A 10,980-nucleotide genomic window follows, 5' to 3' on the forward strand; every position below is an offset into this window, starting at 1 on the left:
CCAGGTTTACTTTTTTTTCATCTTACCCAACGCCAAGATTCCTGGTCATTCTCTTGTTACAGGAAGACAGGCTCAAGGCCAAGGCTCCACATTCCATTTCACACGTGCTGTTGGGAAAGGATCCCTTCAGGCATATGTACTAATTCTGAAAACATGGTTGAGCACAGTTCTAGAAAGCTGCAAATCCCATTGGGAATGTTTTTAGAAACTCATTAATACCTCCACTCAGTCAGAGCAGGTTAAGGTCTCCGGTTGCTCTTCACAATTTTGGAGCTGTACCACAAAAAGAGAACATGTGTTTTCTTCTGTGAGGCTATCCTATCAAACGTTGTATGAGAGACTTCTGAATTGGCTCAGGGCTTAAACAGAGTCAAACCAAAAGGATTCTTCTAGTTGTTGTTTTTTTAAATGATCCCCATGAATTTGTGGAGGAACATTTCATCAGAAACACTTGTTAGAAATAAATACAATCTCTGCTCCTTTAATGTCAGAGGAAATAAATCCTTAAAGAGAAAGACTACTGACTTTGTCACTTTAAGCTGGCGGCTTCCATTTTCCTTATTTCTCTCTGCTGATTTGTTCTACTTCTAGTATACATAATTTCATCTTCACTGACAAACTCAAAAAGAGTTTCTCTCTGATTTAAAAACAAACAGAATCTCACATTTTGGCTTAAAATAAAGCAAACATTAGAGTTTGTAAAGCAGCGATTCAAAACAGAATTAAAGAATTCAGATTTTCAAATAGTAAGAAACAAGAACTTGTTAGTTTAGGATTTGCTATGGGTGGCTATTAAAAATGATCTTCAGGAAAGCTTGAATACATTTGAGAAATACCTATAAGGACATTTAGATTAGAATGAATGTCCATTCTATTGTATTAATTCTGTACTTACCATTTTCTGAAATTGCTGATAACCACTTAGGGTATATACTACTCATAAACAAGAACGTAGCAATATAATTATAGTTCCAGGTCCCATCTTTTCCACCAAGTTATGTACAAAGCTGATTTCTTCCCATTAAATGTGCTTCACGGGTGCTTGAAATGTACACACAGTTTTCAGGTTTTCTGCACAACTATTTCTTTCATATTGCGGATCATGGATTATTCAGTAAGTATTTGTGAGCATATTGCAGAATTGCCAATGGTGTCTTTTCATTCATTGTTTCTGTAGGGTAGGAATACTAAATTCAATATGGCAGCTATGGCCACGTGATTGAAACCCTATTCCTTTGATCCTAGAATTGTGGCTGTCATTTGAAATTTCTGGACAGATATTCCAGTATCTGGAGAACCGAATTTCTGGTAAAGCAGCTGCCCTTGACACTTATAGCACAGTGTCAAGATAAAATGGAGAAGAGGATAGATATGTTACTCTGAGTTCTTTAAAATGAGTTAGAGTCAAGTTTTAAGTGACTTTGTGAATAGTAACTCTTTTGCAGTTACGGTATATGGAAATGGTTTACTATTGTTGAGGCTTGGGTTTTGTTTTGTTTTAGTTCTCAATTTAGTCTACAGCCTGATAGTCTTCTATGCAGCTATTAACTGGTCTACTTCATTTTTTGAGATGAACCAAGGTCATCTGAATGTGGAGGAAAGGGTGAATAAATTCAAAATATTAAACCACATAAATAAGTTTAAATGTCCTCATTTAAATCAAATTCAGACTTTGGGAACTCAACCTGCTGCCGAAAAATAAAAGTTAAATGTTAAAATCTGTCTTCACTGAAGCCTTCATAGTTTATGGCTAAAAACATGCAATTTATTTAAATGCCTTGATATGCTTGATTTAAAAGTCTAGCATTAAAGCTCCACGAAGAGAAAGCTATAAATGTTTTGGTGTGAAGCTCATAATAGCACAATATCTCAACAATAACAACCTGCCATCACCCTCTTAATAATTCTATAGCTATGCTTCATTCACAAGAGATGACAAGCAATAATAGCTGGACTTTGTTGACACTGGGTAGGAAGTGTGTACATAGCTTGCTTGGGCTTTGCCCATGTTGTAGAGAAAATCATCTGGATGCTTTGCATTATGTTGGAAGCCAAACACTGGAGTGCTAAACGTCCTTGTTATGTGAGTACCTCCCTCTTTAATAGAGATGGAGGCATTAGAAATATCCTCAAACAATCCTAGTGGTCTTGTGTCTGGACTCGGCCTTATATCTGTGTACCGAAGCTATTCCAAAAGGGATGCCTCTGGCTGATTCACAATCCAGATAGAGCCAGAATATGCACAGACTTTGATCCTTGTTGGCCGTACAACAATGAACAAAAGCATAAACACCAATGTGCTAATCAAGGGTAGTAGCCAATGCATTTAGAGGTTACTCTATCTACTGACACCTAAAATGCCTGACAAGATAGCGTAGCCATTTTCTTTCTTAGGCATTTATTTTCAAGCATGTTGAGAGTATGCCATCTTCCTCTGGCATTAGAAAATTGCTTTTCTATATTTTTGTTCAAAGCATAGAAGGAAAAGCCTTTCTATTATAAAATTATGAAAGTAGACTGTTGGGTATACAGATGGAAAGAAGGGGGAAGGAAGGGGGTCTGTGAAGAGAACATTATTACTTTATTTTTTTTTTAAAAATCAGAATAGAGCTGGATGGGACCTTCTAGTTCAACCCCCTACTCAAGCAGGAGATCCTATATCATTTCAGATAAGTGGCTGTCCAGTCTTTTTTAAAACCTCCAGTGATGAAGCAAAGGCTCTGTTTGATCATCAGAGCCTCTTTTTTTAACCTTTTAAAAGCATTTTTTACAACCTATTCAGCCGAATAGGTTGTTAAAAATGCTTTTAAAAGTAAAAAAAAAAAAGATCACATGCCACAGCTGATCACCCACCCCACACGCATTGTTCTACTTACCCCATGCCTCCTTTTGGTGTGCACTGTACATGCGCTCACAGTATGATGCGCAGCCATTGAACAGGTAGTAAACCGGTTCAGATTTCACCACTGGTTTCCATCCATTGTTTCTTGTCTTGCTTTCCGATGCTTTGGAAAATAAGTTGATCTGTCTTCTTTATGGCAGCCCCTCAATTATTGGAATACTGTATTATATCACCCCCAGTCCTTCTTTTTTCTAGACTGGCCATACCCAATTCCTGCAACCATTCTTCATATGTGTTTTTTTTTGTCTCCAGGCCCTTAATCATCTTAGTTGTTCTTCTTTGCACTTTTTTCAAAGTCTCTCCCTCCCTCCCTCCCTCCCTCCCTCCCTCTCCCTCTCTCTCTCTCACTCTCTTGTAATGTGGTAACCAAAACTGGATGCAGTATTCCAGGTATGGTCTTAGTAAGGATTTATAAAGTAGTACTAATACTTCATGTGATTTTCATTCTGTGCCTCTGTTTATACAACCAAGGATTGTATTAGCTTTTTTTGGCTGCTGCCACACACTGCTGACTCATATTTAAGTGATTATCCACTAGGACTCTAAGGTCCTTCTCAGAGTTACTGTTTTTGAGCCAGATTTCATCTAATCTGTACTTGAACCTTTGTTTTTTCCTGTCTAGGTGTAAAACCTTGCTTTTCTCCACATTAAATTTCATATTTTTGTCTAGGGCCCATTGTTCAAGTCTGCAAAGATCTTTTTGGATCCTGAGCTTGTCTTCTGGGGTGTTGGCTATTCCTGCCAGCTTAATGTCGGGAACAGCCAACACAACAACAAATCTTAAGGAAGAAACATTTTTAAAACGTTATAACTGGAATGGTATGTAGGAATGCACTTGGGAGTTAAGGGCAAGAGATGCAACTAAGGAAATTGTCAGAAAAGAGGTAGTTTAGCCTCTAGCAGTAATATGGGCAGGGCAAGTACCAGAGAAGGGACTCTCCCTAATTTTATGGGCTGTAAAATGGACAGGGGGAGAAATGTACTTTCAGACTTGCAAGAATTTGATAAAGTAGCCTTACAATAAAGTAGAATTTGCTCATCTAGCTATGTTTCCTGTCTGGTTTACCTTGCATGGTTGACAGACCCCAACAAAGGTTGTTCTCTTAATATCTAAGCATTAACATTAACAACTCTAGACAAATAAGATCATTTTAATTTAGTGTCAATTCTCAAAGTTTACTCTGTGTCAAGCTAATACCCCATCTTTTTCCAATGTAATATTTGAGATTAATGGAATTCAAGTAATTTTGCTTGGATTTAGCAGTGGACTTTATATTTGCATGTGATTTTCCTGCTAAAAAATCCGAGGTAGTTGGGGCACGCTGTGTGTGCTTGGCATACTTTCCAGCATTGAAGTGAGGAGACAAAGATCATGCCTGGAAGGTTTTTAGAAACAATGCTGTTTTTAAACACAGAGATGGGCTTCACACACACACACACACACACACACACACACACACACACACACACACACACAAAGATGGGCTTCCCCGTATGCCTACTTGTGCAAACAAAAGAGTAGTGGATTTAAATAGCTAAAGCTGTGCTCCCTCAGGCAAAGGAAGAATGAGGATTTTGCTATCATAACAAAATCTGTTCCCCCTTTCCCTGCTTGGCTGCACAACAAACATTACTTTATGATTTGTGACATCTTTCAACCACTGAGTTAAAAATGAACAAGTAGACAACATAGATTATGTGTGTCTGCCAAGTTTTTACAGATCCCTTCCTTAACTCCCCAAGGGAATTTCTTTTGCATTTGTCAAAGAAGCTGAACAATTGGTATGTGCCAATAAGCATGATTTTTGGTAGAAATCATACTTTCCCACTTTGGTTGCTTAGTTCAGACCAGAGGTGGGTTTCAGCAGGTTCTGACCAGTTCTAAAGAACTGGTAGTGGAAATTTTGAGTAGTTCAGAGAACCCCATAGTAAAACTTCTGACTGGCCCTGCCCCTATCTATTTTCTGCCTCCGGAGTCCCAGCTGATCGGGAGGAAATGGAGATTTTACAGTAACCTTCCCCTGCCATGCTCACCAGGCCACACCCACAGAACCGGTAGTAAGAAATATTAAAGCTCACCACTGGTTCAGACATCACCTGGATATAGTAGGACACAAGGACACAAGTCTAAACAGACAAGAGTATTGATACAAGTAGAACATTTTTCATTTATGCTAGAACTCTTATAAGTTTCCAAATTGAGATAAGGGTGGACACTTATTGCTGTTTTCATCCTGGTACAAACTGGGAGAAGGTTGCTCAAGATTATCCTTAGCCAAAGAGCTTGTCCATGTAGGCCTGATCCTATTGATCTGAAATTCCATTGGTATGAATGATAATTCTTTGAAAAAAGGCCTTAAGAGTTGTAAACTTAATTTTACGCAGTTTCTTTTCTAAAAACTTTACACTACTAACTAGAGCATACAAAACATTTGCCAGACCTATTCTTGAATACAGCTCATCCATCTGGAACCCATACCACATCTCTGACATAAATACAATAGAACGAGTCCAGAAATATTTTACTAGAAGAGTTCTTCACTTCTCCGAAAACAACAAAATACCTTATACCAACAGACTTGAAATCCTGGGATTAGAAAACTTACAACTCCGTCAACTTCGACATGACCTGTGTTTAACACACAAAATCATCTATTGCAATATCCTTCCTATAAAAGACTACTTCAGCTTCAATCACAATATTACAAGAGCAAAAAATAGATTCAAGCTAAATGTCAACCGCTTCAAACCTGATTGCAGAAAATATGACTTCTGTAACAGAGTTATTAATGCTTGGAACTCATTACCTGACTCCATAGTCTCTACTCAAAATCCCAAAATCTTCAACCAAAAACTGTCTACTATTGACCTCACCCCATTCCTAAGAGGACTATAAGGGGCATGCATAAGAGCACAAAAGTGCCTACCGTTCCTGTCCTATTGTTCCCTTCATTATATCAAATTAATATAGTTGATGCATATTTTTTTTTACTTATATATATATATATATTTTCTTCAAGATATGTTGTTTTATCTATGACAATTGTTTGTGTATACTATTGTGACAAAAAGAAATAAAAAAAAATCAGATTCAGGTAATGGTCTAAACCAGGGGTCTCCAACCTTAGTAACTTTAAAGCTTGTGGACTTCAACTCTGGGGGTTGAAGTCCACAAACCTTAAAGTTACTAAGGTTGGAGACCCCTGGTCTAAACCAATGGTTCTCAAACTTTTTTTCACCACAGGCACCCTTTCAACAACTTTTGTGGCCACAGATCATGGCCAAAGACCACCAAGTCTAGCTCAAGATTTAAATTATAACATTTCTTTAAGCCTTCACAGACCTCCTGTGACAACATCACAGACCCCCAGAGAATCAGTGGATCACAGGTTGAGAACCACTGGTCTAAATTAGTTTTTCTTTTCTTTTCTTTTCTTTTTTTCTTTTTCTTTCTTTCTTTCTTTCTTTTTTTGGACAAACATACATAAAAACATCTTCAATACAAATACAAATAGTGTGTCGGTTGGTTGATTACAAATCTTTTGTGCAATTTCACCAAATTGATACCTTTTAATTTATCTAATTTCACATTTTACCAGTCTAATATATATCCAATTGTTTTGGTCCATTGATTATTTGTTTAATTATATTTCTTCCCTCACTTCATGCAAAATGTTCTAAATTTTAAATTAATTGTATTTATTTCACCATCTTGAATCAAACCAATGATATTACATTATATTTTATCTATTTCAACAATTCTTGCATTATAAAAACTTCTTATCAAACTTCATTAATATTTTTTATCTAACCATTGACAAAATAAGTCCCATATCTTGTAATATTGTTTATCTTCCTGTTCCCTAACTTCAAATGTCAATTTGCTCATTTCAGCACAGTCCATTATTTTCTTAATAACTTCATCTTGCGTTGGTATTTTCTCATGTTTCCAATTTTTAGCAAACACAATTCTAGCTGCTGTTAATACGTTCACAATCAAACATCTCATTTTTCTATTATAAGTTTCAGGTATGATCCCCAATAAAAAAAACCTCTGGTTTAAAATCTATGTGTTTTTTTTATCATTTTTTCCAACCACATGTGGATTTTAGTCCAATATCTTTTAGGTTCTATACACGTCCACCACCTATGGTAAAATGAACCCGGTATCTGATGACATTTCCAACATTTTTCAGATTTGTTCTTGAACATTCTGGCTATTCTCGTCGGGGGGTAAATGCCATCTGTAAAACATCTTGTACAAATTCTCTTTATATGCATAAACTAGTTTTTCTGAATCTCAGCAACTTTCCTAGTGAGTATACCCAGCCAACATATTGGCTAGGGGATTCTGGGAATTGAAGGTTGAGAAACACTGGACTAAACTATGCAGTTTTTGTATAATGCATTGAATCACAAATTAGCCAGCCATATATTAGTTCAGTGCATTGTGCCAACTCAGTGCTCAAGATTAGGGTTCACTGTGGTATGAGAAAAATGAGTTACTAAATGTTAACTATGGGAAAGTTGGTCATGGAAACTCAGCAGAATATGGATGAGTAGAGGTATGAAAAACCGTCACCTTATAATGGACAGTGATTGTCTAACCTTTCCTACATTGTATCAAATACCTTCTAAATTATGACCACGGCCCTTGATGATCAAGAAATTATCTACCATAGTAATATTATATTTAGCAAATAACAATCTAATTTCCCATTTATCACCAAATATGAAATACGTGTGTACTAGCTGTTTTTATCCTCTTTTAGAAAGATTGTAGCAAGAACACTTAAAGCCTCGCTCAAAGAAATCATATCTGCTTGGCATTTGAGAGCTAAAGGTCACCCCATGTTTCTAAGCAACACATTTCCTAGATCTTAATTTTCACTTTTTACAGGCACAGAAGTTTGACAAGAAGTCCTTTTAAAGCCCCATTACTGGATATATTCTTGCATGTGAAGATAAGCCTGAAAGAAGTCCTCTTATCTTTTTCATTCAGTTTCCCATATTCTTTATTATTACATAAGCCATCATTCATCTAACATGTATCAAGCCACCATTCATCTAACATGTATTAAGAGTTGTGTGACCAAAGAAGGCCCTAGGCATTAGAACACAGCAGCAAGATCTATTCAAAGGAGATCTATCCTGCAGGCACTGAGCTATATAAGAGTATCATTGCGTTAAATGAACCAGTAAGGTATAAAACAAATGGATAATTCCCAGAGTTCTTATATTTGGCCCAGATCATGTTCCTTCTGCAGCTGGCAGACATATGCTGTGTTCACTCACTCTCCAAAGAGCCTCGACATCCATCAGAAGTAATAACAAGTCAGCGAAATAAAAGCTGCTTGTGCCTGAAACCTTACCCTGGGGAACAGTGACAATTGCACATGTAAAAATAGCTTAACTGAACTCCTAGTTCCTTCAAGACGTGCTTGGGAAGGAATTGATGGTCCCAGGATAGGAGCACATACTTAGATACCAAATGAGGTTCCTCTGCTAAAGACACTTCAACTTTTAGCAGGGGATCTCCTGAACATGGGTGTAGAAGCAGTGGTGGGATTCAAGTAATTTAACAACCGGTTCTCTGCTCTAATGATTTCTTCCAACAACCAGTTTGCCAAACTGTTCAGACAGTTAACAACCGGTTCTCCCGAAGTGGTGCGAACTGGCTGAATCCCACCACTGTGTAGAAGTCCTTAAAGCCATAGTTCGGCATGAGACAAGGATCACCCCTTCGTCATCTTGCCCCAGTTTGTTGATTAGTTTGAAAAAGTAAAAAGGTCCAAATATATACTTTTGATTTCACAGGACAACACTGTTAAGATGGTAAACCAGAAGGTGTGGCTTGATTGTGTCATCCTAAATGGATTTAGTCAGCATTCAATTTCCAAAATAGCAATACCCAATATAAAATATGAAAACATGGGACAGTTTTCCTATATGGATGATCTGCGCACACGCAGAAGCGCGTGTGTGCGCAAAACGATAGCACGTGTGCGCTCCCATTGCAAACCGGTAGTAAAGATAAGTAAAACCCACCCCTGGACCACACATGTGAAGGCATAAGAAATAATATTAACTTGATGATTGGTCTGAATGTACGAAAAATTAAACCAATATGTTCTTTATCTAAAAAGTATGGCAGACCATTAAGTCGTCCTGAAATTTCTGACAAGGAAAATAGGATTGAATTATAATAAAATATTACTATTGCTTAATTTCTCTGTATCATAACTATAAGATTACCAATGATACAAGAAAAAGGAGATTTAAAAAATCCATTTGCAAAGACAAGAATTTTTCTAAAAAGTTTTGTTTTGTTTTGCGTGCAACTAATATAATGTGTATAGGGACACGGTGGCTCAGGGGCTAGGACGTTGAGCTTGTCGATCGAAAGGTTGGGAGTTCGGTGATTCGAATCTCTAGTGCTGCCGTGTAACGGAGTGAGCTCCCATTACTTGTCCCAGCTTCTGTCAACCTAGCAGTTTTGAAAGCACGTAAAAATGCAAGTAGAAAAAATAGGGACCACCTTTGGTGGGAAGGTAACAGCGTTCTGTGTGCCTTTGGTGTTGAGTCATGCCGGCCACATGACCACGGAGACGTCTTCGGACAGTGCTGGCTCTTCGGCTTTGAAACAGAGATGAGCACCGCCCCCTAGATTCGGCAGCGACTAGCACGTATGTGCGATAGGAACCTTTACCTTTACCTTTAATATAATGTGTTTGGCAACAGCGAAAATGTCCTTTACATTCATATATTCTCTCTCTTTCTCTACAGTCATTTATATATGTTAGAAAGAGAGAGGGGAAGCTGCCCTATATTTGGCTGTGTCTCTGGTCCATCTGCTTAGCTATAGGGGCTGTGCATGTTTCAAAAATGGTGCAGAAGCACTTCACCCTATACATTACTGCGATTCAGTGTCTTTTTCTGGCTTCTGGACAAGACTGAGAAACATGAGAAATCTATATTATCCATTTTGTTAAGAACCTTAAAGAGACACCACCTTTTTCAGGGTCATGCAGAAGTTGGGGACAGATGGGGCCACCTGAATTTTCAAAAAGTAAGAACAGGGAAACACCTGCGTTTTGTCTAAATTAAAGAAGAACACCATAACAATTCTTTGTCTTAAGATGTTTTCACTGGTAATAATGCTGAAAGTCCTTCTAGTTTTGATCTGAATGCCTAAACTGAAATTGAGCTTTTTAGAAAATGTTAATGCCTGACCAGCAAAGTACACTGAGGCAAAATGGAGTTAATGGGTACCCTATATCAGATTCCTGAATCACTTGCTCTTTGTATTTGTGCAGGAAGGTCCATGAAGGGCAAAGAAGGACAAAATTAACACTCTAATCCTCCTAGAGAAGCTGGCTTTATCTCTTATTACAAAATGGCTTATGAGCTTCAAACCCCACAACTAAATAATAGGCTATAGTCCTCGGACATGCACATAAGACTAGCCAAACAAATATGACTTCCGTTTCTTCTTTTAAAGAGGTATAGAGAAATTTGGATTTCCTTTAAATTACACAACTATTTAAAAGTCTGATCCTGTTTGCGAATGGAAAAGTTGGGCAGTTCTTCAAAGGTCACCTCTTTGCCACCTGTGCAACTGTTGCACGGTCTCACTCTGTCTTGGCCATCTTTCAACTCATAATATTGTAACTTCAAAGCATGTCAGCTCCTATGAGTGTTTACCTTCCTTGGGGGTAAAACTTTGACCATTCTACACCATCTGCTAGAAAAAGGTTGAGAATAGACATACTGAAAGAAACTTAGAGTGCATGGAGATTAAATGTTTTGCTGGGAAACTGAAAATCAGCCATTCCTCCTAGAAGGATGCTAGATGCATTTTGCTGTTCATCACAGCTGGACATTGGCACAACATTTGTATTTCCTGCAATAAATACATGAAGTGTGAGGAAAAACATGTTCCATTAAACACTTGGAATAAGTGTCAGGGATTGCAACCTGTCATTGGCCATAATTTCCTGGCACATGACCAAGGTGTTTAGGGACATGTTGCTTCATGAAGTATGAAGTGGTTCTAAGCTGTTAGACAAAACTCCTCC

Source organism: Ahaetulla prasina, chromosome 2, assembly GCF_028640845.1.
Source record: "Ahaetulla prasina isolate Xishuangbanna chromosome 2, ASM2864084v1, whole genome shotgun sequence".
NCBI classification, from domain to species: Eukaryota; Metazoa; Chordata; class Lepidosauria; order Squamata; family Colubridae; genus Ahaetulla; species Ahaetulla prasina.